The following is a 17,757-nucleotide window of genomic DNA, read 5'->3' on the forward strand; positions in this document are numbered from 1 at the left end:
ACTGGGGTTGTGTTCCATCTGAATAATGTTTTGTATGATTGCTTCTGGAGCGTTACACATATTGTAGTTTTGGTACAGGCTTCCCAGATGTCTTGCTACTCTGTTCCCTCCAACACCTCCCCCAGGTCGGCCTTCCATTGGTCAGTGTATCGTAGCGCGCCCTCTTTGTAAGTAGCTGTATTTAGGTGATTGTATAGTAGTGTGATAAGTTTGGTTTGTGTGGTTTCGGTATAGCATAGTTTTCCAAAGAAGGTCATTGGTGTCGTGGCCGCTTCCTTGACTTCAGCTCTCTGTGCAAAGTCCGGGATTTGTAAGTATCTAAAGTAGTCCTGTGTCCTGAGTGTGGTTTTGGTGTTTAGGTGTGCGTACGTGACTATGTCTTTATCGACATACAGGTGGACATATCTCTGTAGCCACGTGGCCTCTATTCCTCCAAAGTCCCGGGCCCTCAGCCCCGGTGGGAATGCCCTGTTCCTTAGTACTGGTGTCATGGGGGACAAGGGGGTGCTTAGGGAGTATTTCCTTTTAGTCTGGTCCCATATTTGTATTGAGTGGAGTATAGCTGGGTTTGCAGTTCTCAGGATAGCGGTCTGGGTCCTGGGTACCCATATAAAGAATTGCGGAAGATCTACCCCTGTCATCAGGGACTCAAGATCTACCCAGCGCCTCCTGTCAGGCGGTGTGTGCCATTGTATAATCTGGGTTAATTGTGTTGCTAGATAGTAATTATATATATTGGGCAATCCCAGTCCCCCCCTCAGTTTGGGCCAGTATAGGAGAGTGCGTGCTAGCCTCGGGTGTTTATTGTGCCATATAAATGAATCTATCGCTCTCTGTATGCCCATAAGGTCTCCCCAGATAACTTGCACCAGGAATGATTGAAATAGGAATAATAGCCTTGGTAGTACGTTCATTTTAATGGAGTGTATATGTCCTAGCCAAGAGTTAGGTCTGTCCGTCCATTGGTCTAACTCTTTGATAAGGGTTTGGATCAGGGGGGTGTAGTTATGGGTGAAGAGGGTTGAGGTGTTCGCTGTCAGTCGGATGCCCAGATACACGAACTCCTCCGGGTTTATCCTTAAATGGTGTCTGCTGCGTATGAGCGCCACGTCCGGAGCTGCTAAATAAAAGGGCATAGCTACCGACTTGGTAAAGTTTACCTTGTAGCACGCTAAGCATCCGAACCGCTCCAGTAGGAGCCTTAAGTGGTGTACGGAGTTTATAGGGTCTCGAAGGTTTAATAGAACATCGTCAGTATAGGCGGACACTGTGAATAGTTTTCCCAGTACTTCCACTCCCTGGATGTGTGGGTGCTGCCTTACAGCTTGTATGAGCGGCTCCATTATCAGGGCAAATAGTAAGGGGGACAAGGGGCACCCCTGTCTGGTTCCTTTTCCAAGGGAGAACGGTGTATTCTTCGCTCCTGTTATGAGCGCCTGTGCGTGTATGTCCGTGTATAACGCATGAATCACTGTCACATAGTGACTGAAAGTGGAGCAAATGTAACAGGTACAGCCACAGCACCCTGTTAAACGCCTTCTCTGCGTCTAGAGAGAGCACCAGAGAAGGCATCCTGGATTCCCTCATGTACCATAGAATGTCCACCCCCTGTCGGGTGTTCTCATATAGCTGTCGCCCAGGCATGAAGCCAGTCTGGTCTGGGTGGATCAGGTGTGGAAGGAGGGGTGTGATTCTGGAGGATAATATTTTAAGTCAGTGTTTAGGAATGATATTGGCAATTTTTTTTTCATTTATAATTGTATCTTTGTATCTTCCAGGCTTAGAATTAAATAGCAAATGACTATACCATTAGATAATTGACAGTTTATTTTTTTCATTGAGCAAAAATAAATTTTCACAATGGTTTTCTAAAGAAGTATAATGTAAATCCAAATCTAGATGTAGAATGTAAATCCCAAAAGATGACTTTGATGAGAGGTGCGACCAATAGCCTTCTTGCTTAATCTTGAGCCATAATCTTGCTTTCTTCAATGAGCAGTCCAGTTAAATCTCTTCTCTTTCAATCCACAAATCTCTTGACTCAGCTCCCTCTGTGTATATAATTCTGGCTGTGTTTGATGTAGTTGTCTCAAATTTCAGCAGTGAAGTTTAGGCTTTTCTCCTTCAACCTATGAATCTCTTGACTCAGCTCCCTATGTGTATATAATTCTGGCTGTGTTTGATGCAGTTGCCTAAAATTTCAGCAGTGAAGTTTAGACTCTTCTCCTTTAACCCATGAATTTCTTGACACAGCTCCCTATGTGTACAGGATTTTGGCTGTGTTTGATGCTGTTGTCTCAGATATTCAAGCATAAGGATCCAGAGACTGGTAGTAAAATATATACACAGAAATTTACTGTTTACATAAACTAATTCTGATAAACATTTGATGATAACCACACTTTTTTAATATACCTAAAACATTCTGATAAAATGTTGTCAGAATTTTTCATTTGGAAGGCTAGATACTATTTAGATATCTGGTCTTAGGTTACACCATCAATTTAATCATATAATGAAATACAACAATTTGAAGAATGGACTTCATTCATTCATTATTATTTTTAATTCTGCAAACAAAATAAGCTATATATTAACATTATGTATATTATTTTTACTAGCATTTCATTATTAGCAGAATCAATTTTGTCCAAGTTTGAACACCATTCGATGGCTGAGTGTATCAAGGGCCAATAAGCAAAAAAGGATAATGAAGACTAATAATTTGGTTTCTAATATAGTAACAGAGAGACCCTTACCAGTTCCAGTCTCTGTGCAGTTAAATTGACTTCTCTCCTCTGGGAAACATTCCACTAAAATGGCAATAAAATAATCATATTTATTGATTGTGCTTGTTTTAACCCCTTAAGGACCGGACTTTTTTTGCGATGTTGTACATTTGCGACCAGGCATCTTTTTGACACTTTTGTGGTGTTTGTGTTTAGCTGTAATTTTCCGCTCTCTCATTTACTGTTCCCATACAAATTATATATTGTTTTTTTCAGGACAAAAGGGGCTTTCTTTACATACCATTATTTATATAATCTCATGTAATTTAATTTTAAAAAAATGAAAAAATATGATGAAAAATTGAAAAAAATACAAGTTTTTTGAATTTTATGTGAAAAATCTTTTACTCATCTACAAAAGTGAATGAAAAAAACTGCTAAATAGATTCAAAATGTTGTCCTGAGTTCAAAAATACCCAGTGTTTACATGCTTTTTGCATGTTATAGGGCTATAAGTACAAGTAGGATATTGCGGTTTCAAAACATACATTTTTAAAATGTATCAATAGTGACATTGTAACACTATTATCTGTCATAAATTGCTAAATAACACCCCACATGTACACATTTTTTTAAAAGTAGACAACCCAGGGTATTCAATATGGGGTATGTCCAGACTTTTTTAGTAGCCACTTAGTCGCAAACACTGGCCAAAGTTAGCGTTCATATTTGTTTGTGTGTGAAAAAAGTACAAAACTAAATTGAACGCTAATTTTGGCCAGTGTTTGTGACTAAGTGGTTACTAAAAAAGAATGGACATACCCCATTTGCAATACCTTGGGTTGCCTTCTTTTGCAAATGGTATGCCATCATGGGGGTAATTCTCATTCCTGGGCTACCATACGCTCTCAAAGGCAACGTAACCAACCTGGCCATTTTCAATGTAAAAATATTTGACCCTGTAACTTTCAAAAACGCTATAAAACCTGTACATGGGGGCTCCTGTTCTACTCAGGAGACTTTGCTGAACACAAATATTAGTGTTTCAAAACTGGAAAATGTATCACAACAATTATATCATCAGTAAAAGTGCTGTTTGTGTGTGAAAAATGCAAAAAAAGTCACTTTCACTGACAATATCATCGCTGTGATATGCTTTACTGTTTTGAATCACTAATATTTGTGTTCAGCGAAGTCTCCCGAGTAAAACAGTACCCCCCATGTACAGGTTTTAGGGTGTCGTAGAACGTTACAGGGTAAAATATAGTGATAGCAAATTAAATTCTCTGTACTTTCGGCCTGGGTTGGCAGGCAGGTCCCTTAAATTGCAATCAATAAAATAACTTAATTATGTAAAAATATTACATAAATACGCACGTAGAATTTAAATATATATATGCATATTTATATATTTGAAGTCTACGTGTATATTTATATAATTATTTATGTAATTTTGTATATGGACATATGAATAGTTTGCATTCTTTTTATTTATTTATATATACATAGATATATATACAATTTCATTCTAAGTGTATTTTGATATAAATATATATTAATATCAAAATACAGTTAGAATAAAATTTCGTATAGATATAATTTTTTTTAATTTTTATTATTATTTTTAATTTTTTAAATGTAATTTAAATTATTTATTCGTATTTTATAATAATATATATACAATATATATAGTTATTATATATATTATATATATATATACACGTGTGTAAATTAGTTATAAGTGTATTTTTATATTAATATATGTACATATTAATATAAAAATACACTTAGCATGACATTATATATATGATATATAGACATATATTATATAGGTATAATATATGTCTATATATCATATATATACACATATATAATAATTATTTTTTTTATTAACTATAACTTTAATTTTGTTTTTGATTTTACAGTTGCAGGGAGAGTGCCTGTCAGCACAGACAGTCCCCCTGCAGGCAGAGACTAGGACACCTATTGTGACCATGTGGTCGCCCTGTTGGGCGATCACATGGCCACAGGGGTCCTAAACCGCCATGGGGAGACTGTCTGGGCTGCAGGCAGTCTCCCCACACCGGGAGCACCGCCGATCGCCGCCGGGAGAACGACGGCGATCGGGTAAGTACATTGGACGGTTAGGACGGTTCAGGACCGTCACCGGTCGGCAACGCAAAAATGCCGATGACGGTCCTGAACCGTCCTCCGTCCTTAAGGGGTTAATGCATGTTGTTAATAAGCAGTTATTAAGAATTGTTATTATTTATTAAATCTTTCTTTTATTGAGGCATATTAGATGGGGTACAGAATAAAGAGAGGGGAATGCAATAATGGTTTACAGTCAAGGGTTAGTACATCAGCAATTGTGGAATATTAAATTTCCTGAATAGTGATGCCTCATTTTTTTAATGTTATCTAGTCGTGTAGCGAAACCATGTTATAACTGGTAGCGATGCCTATCTAGGTAGACTATTATATGAGAAACATCAGACTATGGAGCAGCTTAGGCACGCATTAAGTAGTTAAATTGTGAGGTCATATCAGAGCTTACAACACAAGGTAACAGTAGTATACATGCTAACATTCCTGAATATTTTGGTGGTTAACTTTGCAGTGTCGCTATGACGCCTAGGCAGCGACCAGCGTTTAGTGACGTGAGCATGAATTGTGCTACCAAGAACATGAGGCTTGGTGAGTGTGCCTTGTGTAGTGAGACTAGGTGTGGACTATAATGACTTAACATTTGGAATTGATGCTCTTATGCTTTACAGGGTGTGAGACTCAGTTAAGAGTGCTAGGCTGTGTGTGTCTTGTCGGTATCGGGATGTGTATCATAGTGGAGGGTGCAGAACATGTGTATGTTATGAGTGTCCGTTAGGCCAACCTACAAACAGTGGGATCCTGGCAGAGTTAACTGTACTAGACTGTCTAATCATCCGTGTATCAGCAAGTTCAAGACAGTCAGTGCAAGTTCCTGGAGGGTTACTTAGCCTACGCCAGCTGCAGGTATAGTATTGTCCCCCTGAGTGGTGTTGCTCATAGCTGCCAGCCAGTGCGGGAGTCGGCTGATCAGTGGGTGGTTGAGGCCTGTGGGTAGTCCGTTTAGGCTTGCAGAGCGTCGTAGCCAAGCGTCCCGCCCGGAGAGGCGCACCGCAGCTCTTGCGGTTCTGTTGATAAGGACTGTGGTGTGTGTGCCGCAGCAGCCTCCGCTCCAGCCCCAGGCCCTGTGGAAGGTCCGCACCTGTGTCCCACAGACTCTGGTATGCTGTGCAGCCGGGTCTTCCCTTTTACGGGCGCAGCGGAGGGTCCCGATGGAAAGGCGCCGACAGCGGCGGGCTGTCCTCCGGCGTCATGGATGATGCTGAGGAGATATACTCCTCTTGGCCTTCGGCCTAGGAAGGCGGGAAGCTTGGGCGGCGTGTGCTCCACACTGGGATCTGCCCGGACGGGGCTCGTTCTGCCCTTCCTCCACGGCTCCCTTCTCCTCCCTCACAGTCCTTGATGATTGTGGTGCCATAAGCTGTTCCAGTTGCTCCCAGAAGCACTGGAATGCCTTGTCTATGTGTCTTAGAGAACGCTCAATTGTGTCCTCGCCGGGGTCTGCATATGTAGTCGCCATTTGCGTTGTGGCCTGATTGCTAGGCCCGCCTCCTGCTGAGCCCAGACCATCGTGGGCAGTGAGAGTATGAGCAAAAACTTGTTGTTCGCTGGTGGGGCCCGGGATAACCCCCGCCGGTCCATAGGGGGGGGAACGGGTGTCCTTGCCGGCACATTGCTCTATTTGCCGCAACGGGAGAGCGTCCGTCTCTCCCACGCCTGACATATCTGCAGGCCGCAACTGTCGCTTGATTGATTCCGGCTCGGAGGTCTGCAAATTTGGTGTCAGCATGTAGGGCTTGTTATCCCTGTTCACGCGGCAGCTGGTAATAGGTTGGTGGTCGCTTATTGTGGTTTGTAATCTGTAATTACCGCCGCCCGGAGCAGGAGCTGTGTTAACATGCGGCTGTTTCGTTCCGAGGTCAGGCCCCGCCCCCCAGAATTGTTATTATTAACACCTGATAGGACTTTAAGGCTTCGAAATAGGATAGGTTTTCATGCTCCATCCCTGCATTTACCTTCTACAAGCAGCTCATGTCCAATTTCAAAAATGAAAAAAAACCTCATGGCTTGGTCCTCTTACAAATTCTTCTATCTGTAGAGATGGTCGTCTCTATTCTTTGAAACTACTGGGCAAAACAAATCATAATAAAAATCCTCTCACAACAAAGCACCAACCAATAATTATGGAGCGACACTGACACAGGAAGCCATTTATTTGGTTATGGATTCTCTATAAGTAAGTGTATTCTCCTACAAAAACGTCTGTTTCCAGACTCTGAAACTCAAGAAAAGAGGACACATTGCTCACCTGACATTACTAAACATCCACCAGTATGTAATCCATCTCTCCATACAGCATACAGTGACTTTTAAAATAATTGTGAAGCTGCAAACTAGCCAACAAGGCTCTTTTCCATCCTTTCTTATGTATATAGTCCAATCATTCTGTCTGTGAAGGTAGATGATCTCCTCTCTCCTTTGGAACTATTGGATACAGCACAACAACAACAACAGAAACAACCCTCCCACAACAACAATGCAATAACCCACCCTTATGGAGGAAACAATGCATTACATTTAAAGAAAAAAAAGAAACAGACCTGTCTTGTTAAAAGGATGTCCTCTCACATAATCCTCAGCCTGTGGATAATAGAGCAATCATCTCACATATTTCCATATCTCTTTGAAATCACATCAGCCATTTTTTTTTTATTGGGTTATGGATTCTCTCTCAATTTTAATTGCCTTCTCTTATATCAACGGCTGTTCCCAAACTCCTCAGGAGACTCTGAAACTCAAGAACAGAGGACACATTGCTCACCTGACAATTGCTGAAGATCTAACTGTAATGAATCCATAGCTCCATGCAGCGACTTTTAAAATAATTATGAAGCAGCAAACTAGCCAACAAGGCTCTTTTCCATTCGCTCTTATATATATGGTCCAATCATTGTGTCTGTGATGGTATAGTTACATAGTTACATAGCTGAAAAGAGACTTGCGTCCATCAAGTTCAGCCTTCCTCACATATGCTTTTGCTGTTGATCCAAAAGAAGGCAAAAAACCCAGTCTGAAGCGCTTCCAATTTTGCAACAAACTAGGAAAAAATTCCTTCTTGACCCCAAAATAGCAGTCAGATGTCTCCTTGGATCAAGCAGCTATTACCCCACTAATTAGAAATGATATCCCTGTATGTTATGTTTTTGCAAGTATTTATCCAATTGCAGTTTAAACATCGGTATAGACTGACAAAACCACCTCTTCAGGCAAATAATTCCATATCCTTATTGCTCTTACTGTAAAAAAACCTTTTCTTTGCCTTAGATGAAATCTCCTTTCTTCAAGCCTAAATGTGTGACCTCGTGTCCTATGTATAGCCCTGTTTATGAATAGATTTCCAGATAATGTTTTGTACTGGCCCCGAATATATTTGTATAATGTTATCATATCCCCTCTCAGGCGCCGTTTTTCCAATCTAAAGAGATTTACATTTTTTAACCTTTCTTCATAACTAAAATCTACATAAAATCCTTTTATCAATTTTGTAGCTCGTCTCTGCACTTTTTCTAGTGCCATTATATCCTTCTTTAGAACAGGTGCCCAAAATTGCACAGCATATTCAAGGTGTGGTCTTACCAGCGATTTATAAAGAGGCAAAATTATATTTTCATCTCGAGAATTTATGCCCCCTATTTATACATGACAAAACCTTACTGGCCTTAGCAACGGCAGATTGACATTGCATATTGCTACCTAATTTATTGTCTATAACAATTCCCAAATCCTTCTCGTGTGTGGTTATCCCTAGTTCACTACCATTTAGGGTGTAAATTGCTTGTGCATTCTTAACCCCGAAGTGCATAACTTTGCCTTTTTCTACGTTAAATTTCATCTGCCATTTTAGTGCCCAGTCCCCCAATCTATCCAAATCCCTCTGCAGCAAGGCAATATCCTGCTCACATTTTATTACTTTACAAAGTTTTGTGTCATCTGCAAACACGGATACATGGCTTTCAATGCCCATTTCAAGATCATTTATAAATATGTTAAATAGAAGCGGTCCCAAAACAGAACCCTGAGGGACACCACTTACCACTTTTGTCCAGCTTGAAAATTTACCATTTATGACAACTCGTTGTACTCTATCCTTAAGCCAATGTTCTACCCAAGAACAAGAATATTCATCTAAACCAATTTCTTTTAGTTTGAAGACTAACCTATTGTGAGGAACCGTATCAAATGCCTTGTCAAAATCCAAGTAGATCACATCCACTGCAACACCCTGATCTATATTTCTACTTACTTCTTCGTAGAATGCAATTAGGTTAGTGTGACATGACCTATGTTTCAAAAAACCATGCTGATTATTGCTAATAACACAGTTCTTCCCAATGAATTCCTGAATATTATCCCTTAATAGCCGTTCAAATAATTTCCCAGTCACAGAAGTTAAGCTCACAGTCACAGGTCTATAATTTCCAGGCAAGGATTTTGAACCCTTTTTAAATATAGGAACAACATCTGCCTTCCTCCAATCCTCCGGTACAATACCTGAAACAAAAGAATCTTGAAAAATTAAATACAGAGGTTCACTTATTTCCCCACTTAGCTCCTTAAGTACTCGTGGGTGGATACCGTCAGGCCCCGCAGCTTTATTTACATTAATTTTCTTTAATAGCTGTAGCACCTTGTCTCGAGTTATCCAATCACAAGTTATCTGCAAGTTTGTTGCATAATCTTCTCTCTCCTAAAATCTATTGGATAAAGCACAACAACAGAAACACCCTCCCCCCCCCCCCCCCCACATGTATGGACAAAACAATGCATTACATTTAACCCCTTCAGGACGGAGTCAATAGTACACTTTCTGATCAAAACAAAACGTAAACAAAAACTGGAATTTGCGCTATATGTCTGTTCACCCGTAGTTCCCCTCTTTCATATTATATGCACCCACACTTATTATATATCATTTTGTTCAGGAGAAACCGGGCTTTCATTTCATATAAAATATTTGTATATGAAACAATTTATTATGAATAAAATTAAAAAAAACTGTGAGAATTTTTTTTTTTTTTTTAATTTTTAGTTCCGCCTCACATTTTAGCTGTAAATGTCATAATACTGTTACAGGGTCAAATATAGAACGTTCCATTTTCAAATTGAAAACCTTTGAGACGGTGTGGTAGCCCAGGAATGAGAATTACCCCCATAATGGCATACCATTTGAAAAAGTAGACAACCCAAGGTATTGAACGTGGGGTATGTTTAGTTTTTTTTAGTAGCCACTTAGTCACAAACACTGGCCAAAGTTAACGTTCATATTTGTTTTTGTGTGAAAAAAAGCAAAAAACTAATATTTGGCCAGTGTTTGTGACTAAGTGGCTACTAAAAATGACTGGACATACCCCATTTGCAATACCTTGGTTTGTCTACTTTTGCAAATGGTATGCCATCATGGGGGTAATTCTTATTCCTGGGCTACCATACGGTCTCAAAGGCAACATAACTAATCTGGCAAATTTCAATGTCAAAAAAATGAATTGCAAGCCTTATATGTGACTCTCTAACTTTCCAAAACACCATAAAACCTGTACATGGGGGGTACTGTTATTCTCGGGAGATTTCACTAAACACAAATATTAGTGTTTTAAAACAGTAAAACATATTACAACAATAATATAGTCCATAAAAGTGCCGTTTGTTTGTAAAAAATGCAAAAAACGTAACTTTTACTTAAAATATCATCGTTGTAATACAATTTACCAGTTTTAAACACTAATATTTGAGTTCAGCGAAGTCTCCCGAGTAAAACAGTACCCCCTATATACAGGTTTTATGGTGTCTTGGAGAGTTACAGGGTCAAATATAGTGCTTGCGAATTAAATTCTCTGCACTTTCTCCCTGTGTCGACTTTATGCACGGTTACACTGACAATTTGCTAACGCATGTTGTCAGGCATGTCAATCAAATTTTAATTAATCAAATGACATAATTATGTTAAAAAATTACTTAAATATACACGTAGAATTTTAATATATATGCATTTATAGGTATATAAATTCTACGTGTATACTAATGTAATCTTTTATGTAATTATATGTATTTATCTCTCTATATATATATTTGCGGTTATTTGTATTTTATATATAGATAGATATATATATATATAGAATGTCATTCTAAGTGTATTCTGTTTCCAATATATATATATTAATAACAAAATACAGTTAGAATGAAATTACATATGAATATATAATTTATTTTAAATTTTGTTTCAATATTTTAATTTATTTAATTATTTTATTTATTTATTATTGTAATTATACGTATATATATATATATAATATATATATGTAGATCTATTATATATATAATATATATACATATTATATATATGTAACGTCATTCTAAGTGTATTTTAATACTAATATATATACTAATATTAAAATACATTACGTATGACGTTACATATATATAATATGTATATATATTATATATATAATATATATATATATATATACATATTATATATATAAAAAGGCATTTAATTTATTTTATAACATTTTAATATTTTTTTTTTTACCCTACCTATCAGCAGGGGGACTGTCTAATATTTTAGACAGTCCCCCTGCTGGCAGATCCATAGCCAGCTATAGGGGGCCATGTGATCGCTCTTTGAGAGCGATCACATGGCCCCCGGGGGCCTCATTTGCCGGAGGGGGGCTGCCTGGGCTCTCAGGCAGCCCCCCAGAAGAGGATCGCGGCGGAGGTGAGTACACAGTACCTCCTGGGGCTGCAAGCCGTTACGGCGTTCTATGCCGCCGCAACGGCTTTAAAGCCCTTTAAAGCCGCGACGGCATAGAACGCCGTAACGGCGTTAAGGGGTTAAAGAAGAAAATAAACTGACCTGTCTTGTTAAAAGGATGTCCTCTCAAATAATCCTCAGCCTGCGCATGATAGACCAATCAAAATAATTCCCCACATCTCACATATTTCCATATCTCTATAAATTCATATCAGCCATTTATTTTTATTGGGTTATGGATTCTCTCTCAATTTTATGTGTGTTCTCCTACATCAATGGCTATTCCCAAACTCCTCAGAGACTCTGAAACTCGAGAAAAGAGGACACATTGCTTACCTCACATTACTGAAGATCCACCAGTATGTAATCCATTTCTCCATACAGCATACAGTGACTTTTAAAATAATTGTGAAGCAGCAAACTAGTCAACAAGGCTCTTTTCCTTCCTCTCTTATGTATATAGTCCAATCATTCTGTCTGTAAAGGTAGATGATCTCCTCTCTCCTCGAAACTATTGGATAAAGCACATCAACAACAGAAACATCCCTCCCACAACAACAATGCAATAACCCACATGCAGGGCCGGTGCAAGGATTTTTGGGTACATAGGCGAAGATGCATTTTTCCGCCCCCCCCTTCTAAAATTAACATCTTCACCTATGTGCCTCCTAACCAGCCCCTCTCTCTTCCCTGTCCCTTAGTGTTCCTCTCCCCTCCCCCTCTTTTCCCTGTCCCTTGGTGTTTCTCTCCCCTCCCCTCTCTGTCCCTTGGTGCACCCCCCACCCTCTCAGCGGTCACACTCCCCTTCCTGGTGTGCCTCCTACCTGTCTTGTAGTGTTGCGGAGCAGATCCTCTACAGGAGCTTCAGTTTTCTGCACCTGGCTGGACTGACAGGAAGTCCTCTTTCAGTGAGCAGTTCCTGACAGTCTGGCCGGGTACAGGAAACAGAAGCTCCTGTACTGCGCTCCTCTCCGCCACGCTACACTCAGTGGTGTATACACACTAACAGCCACACACACTCAATGACAAACACACAGACGTCACTGACAGACACAGACTCACTGATCTGACACACACTCATTCATTGACAGACACACGCTCAATCACAAACATACTCTCACTGATTTGACAGACCCTCACAAACACACACTGATAGACACACTCACACTGACAAAACACACTCATACACTGACAGACACACACATTCATACAATCATTCACAGACACACACACACTCACTCACAAATGCATAAACACACACTTACATACACATACTCACAGGCAAACACATACACAAACAGACACATACACACACTCACACATAACAGAAAAAACTCCACCTGTGTAGAGGGGTCCTAAAAAATTAGGATCTGTCCTGCTGGTGGAGGTACACCTAGTTGGACACTCCAGGGGTGTCCTGGGGCATAACCCCTATTAGAGATAAAGTAAATGTACTCAGAAAGTTGGGAAATCCAACCTCGCTGAGTAGAAACTGGAATATAGATCAGATTAATAATGTAAATAGATATATGTACCAATAAACTGTATATTGATAGGGATTGGCTAGGAATGTGGATAGAGACACTATAATAAAGAGCAATCCAGCCTTAATGGCTTACCTCCAAAGTATCCCAGTGACGAATACTAACTCACTATGCTCCTAATTGGCGACTGACTAGAGACTTTAATAAACTGTATATGGTCAAGTCTAGTCGCTCTGAGCTTGTGAGATAGGTCACTTAGGAGACTGGTCAATAAAAAAACACCTGATTGGAGTGTGCTGTGTGAATAATGATGGCGTAATAAGGGCTTGTCGCCTATAGGTGCACATCATATACCACAATAGTCAGCCATACCCAAAAGCCGGTTAAATGGAACAAATAGCTGCTTAGTTGCTAGATTAATGTGGATAAGGTATCTGTGAAAAGTGGGTAGTGCACCTTTAAATGATGGTGCATTGGCTAGTCCACTAAACAGTTAGAACCTCTAGATAGTATGCAACTGGCAGTTAATAATTATGTCCCAGACTGAGCAATGTCAAAATAAGTCAGTCTAAACAGTAAGGTAGTCACCAGTTAGGAGGTACAAAGAAAGAGAGGAAAAGAAAAATTAAAGTGACTATGTGCAGAACCATACTTAGGATGTTGGTTACCTGCACATAGTGATAGATAGCCCTAGTGAGAAAGAATAGGGAGAGCTTAGAGCCTGACGCGCGTTTCGGTGCTTTTTATAATGCACCTTACATTTACTTTACACACTCACACATACACAGACACACACACACTCACAGACAAACACATACAGAGACACACACACACTCACAGACAAACACATACACAGACACACACATACACGGACACACACTCACAGACAAACACGTACACAGACACACACACTCACAGACATACACATACACAGACACACACTCACAGACAAACACACACTCACACAGACAAACACACACAAATTATTAATAATATCCACCCAGCCTCCCTACCTGGAGAGCTGGCGTGGATCTGTCCCTGGGGTCCAGTGGGGCTTTAGTGCGGCGGGCGGCAGTGTTCTAATGAGAGGCGGCGAGGGAGCTCTAACCTGTCTGCTCTGCTCCCTCGCGGGCTGTCTACTGATGCCGGGAGCCGGATTATGACATCATATTCCGGCTCCCGCAGAATCAGCAAACGGCGCTCGAGGGAGCAGAGCAGACAGGTTAGAGCTCCCTCGCCGCCTCTCATTAGATCACTGCCGACCACCGGGGGTCCAGAAGGTGACCTGGCAGGAGGGAGCGCTTCCCTCCTGCCGGTCACTGAAATCTTGCGCCCCAGAGCCGCCTTATGGACGCGCCGGCCCTGCCCACATGTATGGATAAAACAATGCATTACATTTAAAGAAGAAAAGATACAGACCTGTCTTGTTAAAAGGATGTCCTCTCACATAATCATCAGCCTGTGCATAATAGACCAATCAAAATAATTCCCCACATCTCACATATTTCCATATCTCTATAAATTCATATCAGCCATTTATTTTTATTGGGTTATGGATTCTCTCTCAATTTTATGTGTGTTCTCATACATCAATGGCTATTCCCAAACTCCTCAGAGACTCTGAAACTGAAGAAAAGAGGACACATTGCTTACGTAATTGTACTGAAGATCTAACTGTAATGAATCCATAGCTCCATGCAGCGACTTTTAAAGTAATTGTGAAACAAGGCTCTTTTCCATTCTCTCTTATATATAGTCCAATCATTCTGTCTGTGAAGGTAGATGCTATCTTCTCTCTCCTTTGAAACTATTGGATAAAGCACATCAACAACAGAAACATCCCGTCCAAAAGAACAATGCAATAACCCACATGTATGGATAAAACAACGCATTACATTACTGAAGATCCACCAGTATGTAATCCATTTCTCCATACAGCATACAGTGACTTTGAAAATAATCGTGAAGCAGCAAACTAGCCAACAAGGCTCTTTTCCACCCTCTCTTATATATATATAGTCCAATCATTCTGTCTGTGAAGGTAGATGGTCTCCTCTCTCCTTTGGAACTATTGGATAAAGCACAACAACAACAACAGAAACAACCCTCCCACAACAACAATGCAATAACTCTCACTTATTTAGGAAACAATGCATTACATTTAAAGAATAAAAGAAACAGACCTGTTTTGTTAGAAGGATGTTCTCTCAAATAATCCTCAGCCTGTGCATGATAGACCAATGAAAATAATTCCCCACATCTCACATAATTCCATATCTCTATAAATTCACATCAGCCATATATTTTTATTGGGTTATGGATTCTCTCTCAATTTTAATTGCCTTCTCTTCTATCAATGGCTGTTCCCAAACTCCTTAGGAGACTCTGAAACTCAAGAAGAGAGGACGCATTGCTCACCTGACATTACTGAAGATCCACCAGTTTGTAATCCATTTCTCCATACAGCATACAGTGACTTTTAAAATAATCGTGAAGCAGCAAACTAGCCAACAACTAGCCAACTAGCCAACGAGGCTCATTTCCATTCTCTCTTATGTATATAGTCCAATTATTCTGTCTGTGAAGGTAGATGATCTCCTCTCTCCTTTGAAACTAATGGATAAAGCACAACAACAGAAACAACCCTACCACAACAACAATGCAATAACCCCCCAAAGGGATCAACAGGGACTTGGGTACAATAGGGACCTAAGAAAGTATCTTGCCCACACTACGGGAATGGCCTACCAAAATACCCCCCCACGGGTCCTCACACAGAACTGCAGGGGCCTCAATATACCTGAACGCAGGACCCACTTGTTGAGGGAACTGAAGAAAAAGCACATAGCAGTGGCCATGATCCAGGAAACCCACTTCAAGGAAGGTGCGGTACCTAAACTACAAAACAGGCACTACCCAAACAATTTCTTCTCCAACCATTCGACGGCTCACAAAGCAGGAACGGCCATCATACTAGCGGCTGAGCTTGAATTCAAAGAACTTGAGCGAGCACAAGACTCACAAGGACGATACCTCTTCCTAAAAGGGGTCATAGCAGATAGGATATACACTTTGGCCAATATCTATGTTCCTAATCGAAGACAAGCCCCCTTCCTCCGGAATACACTGCACATACTGGAGGACTTCATGGATGGAATACTGATTGTGGGGGGGGACTTCAACGTACCCCTGGACCCAGTGCTAGACTCATCATCGGGACATAGTTCTATTCCACAGGGCAGCATACGGTCTATTCGAAGATCGCTGGAAGACCTGAGGCTGGTTGACTGTTGGAGGACGCTCAACCCATCGGTGAAGGACTATACCTACTATTCTGCCCTTCACAACCGCTAATCGCGCATAGATTACCTCTTCATCACACAAGAGGGACTTGCCCACCTACTTAGATCCGACATCGACCCAGCCACGTGGTCAGATCACGGCTCGGTTAGAATGGAATTGGAGTCTCCTCTGTTCCGTCCATCATCCTGGACCTGGAGACTTAACGAGGCGCTCCTACTAGACCCTGCCACAAAAGACCAAATAAACCAAGAGCTGGAACACTATTTCAGAGAAAATGGCCTGCCGGAGGCATCTCCGATAACCGTATGGGAAGCTCATAAAAGCGTCATCTGCGGTATACTTATTCTGTCAGGGTATTTATATCGGCAGACATTTTGTGCTATGATAGAAATACAAAGTGTATATTCTGAAGTCATTGCTGAACAGACCAGACTCCATTTTGTTATTCTCAAGTTAACAAAGACACAACATTTCTTTCCTTTCTCTATTTCTGACCGCTTAGCCAGAGCTGAATGGAATGTGTATATAAACAAACCAAATAGATAAGACATTGAGAATGGGGGTAGACAGACTGTCAGATTACTAATGGAATATAATAAATTCTATTCCCAGACTTAGGTGACAGAGGATTAAATAATTAAACTTTACTTTCGATATTGTACAACGTCCCATTATAGTTTAAGGTGAAACTTAGTTCACAAACTATCAATTTTAGGAATTATAGCAGAACTTGCAGACGCATGGTCTGGACAAAACTGAGAAAGACCCTGTGATCTGACAGATAAAATAAATTATTGGATACATAAAGATAACGTAAATGACGTCAAAAATAGCCACCAGGAAAAGTTAACTCCTTCCTGGATAGGTATGTGTAGTGGAACAAGGCTGCCCTCTTGAGTTCGAATATTAAAATGATTACCTAGAAGGCAACCACACCCCACATTTGTGATTGGCTATCACCTAAGGAATTTTTCCCTTTAAAAAGTTAAGACAAGGGAAGAGAGGGAGATTCAGAAATTCGGAGATTCAAAGATTGAAGAGAGACACATTACGACACTCTGGGGATTCAGAGAGATCCAGGCAGAATCGGGCGACCAGAGTAACCAAGAAACTCTCACACTCCATGCAGAGAAAGAGATCTATGACATTTAGCTACCTGGGGATATCTGATGAGAAAATATCTACATAACTGGTAAATATACAGGCATTTAATTAATTAATTTAAATTAATTAAAATTAATAGCATGATATATGACTGGATAAATCATGTTTGATTTCATATTTAGAAATCGTAATTATTAAAGAATATATATATGGTTATAGCACC

At 40.2% G+C, this 17,757-nt stretch overlaps 1 long non-coding RNA gene across 1 annotated transcript in view; it reads right to left on the reverse strand.

Moving 5' to 3' along the window:
* Window positions 1–1,841: 1,841 nt before the first annotated feature.
* LOC134578658 (uncharacterized) overlaps window positions 1,842–17,757 on the reverse strand; it is a 43,298-nt gene continuing 27,382 nt past the window's right edge. The window contains exons 2-4 of the long non-coding RNA XR_010086118.1: window positions 6,851–6,958; window positions 2,760–2,813; window positions 1,842–2,326 (exon numbers count right to left, since the gene is read on the reverse strand). This is a non-coding gene — a long non-coding RNA (uncharacterized LOC134578658). The remainder of the gene's footprint in view (window positions 2,327–2,759; window positions 2,814–6,850; window positions 6,959–17,757) is intronic.

This window comes from Pelobates fuscus, chromosome 12 (assembly GCF_036172605.1).
Source record: "Pelobates fuscus isolate aPelFus1 chromosome 12, aPelFus1.pri, whole genome shotgun sequence".
In the NCBI taxonomy this organism is placed as follows: Eukaryota; Metazoa; Chordata; class Amphibia; order Anura; family Pelobatidae; genus Pelobates; species Pelobates fuscus.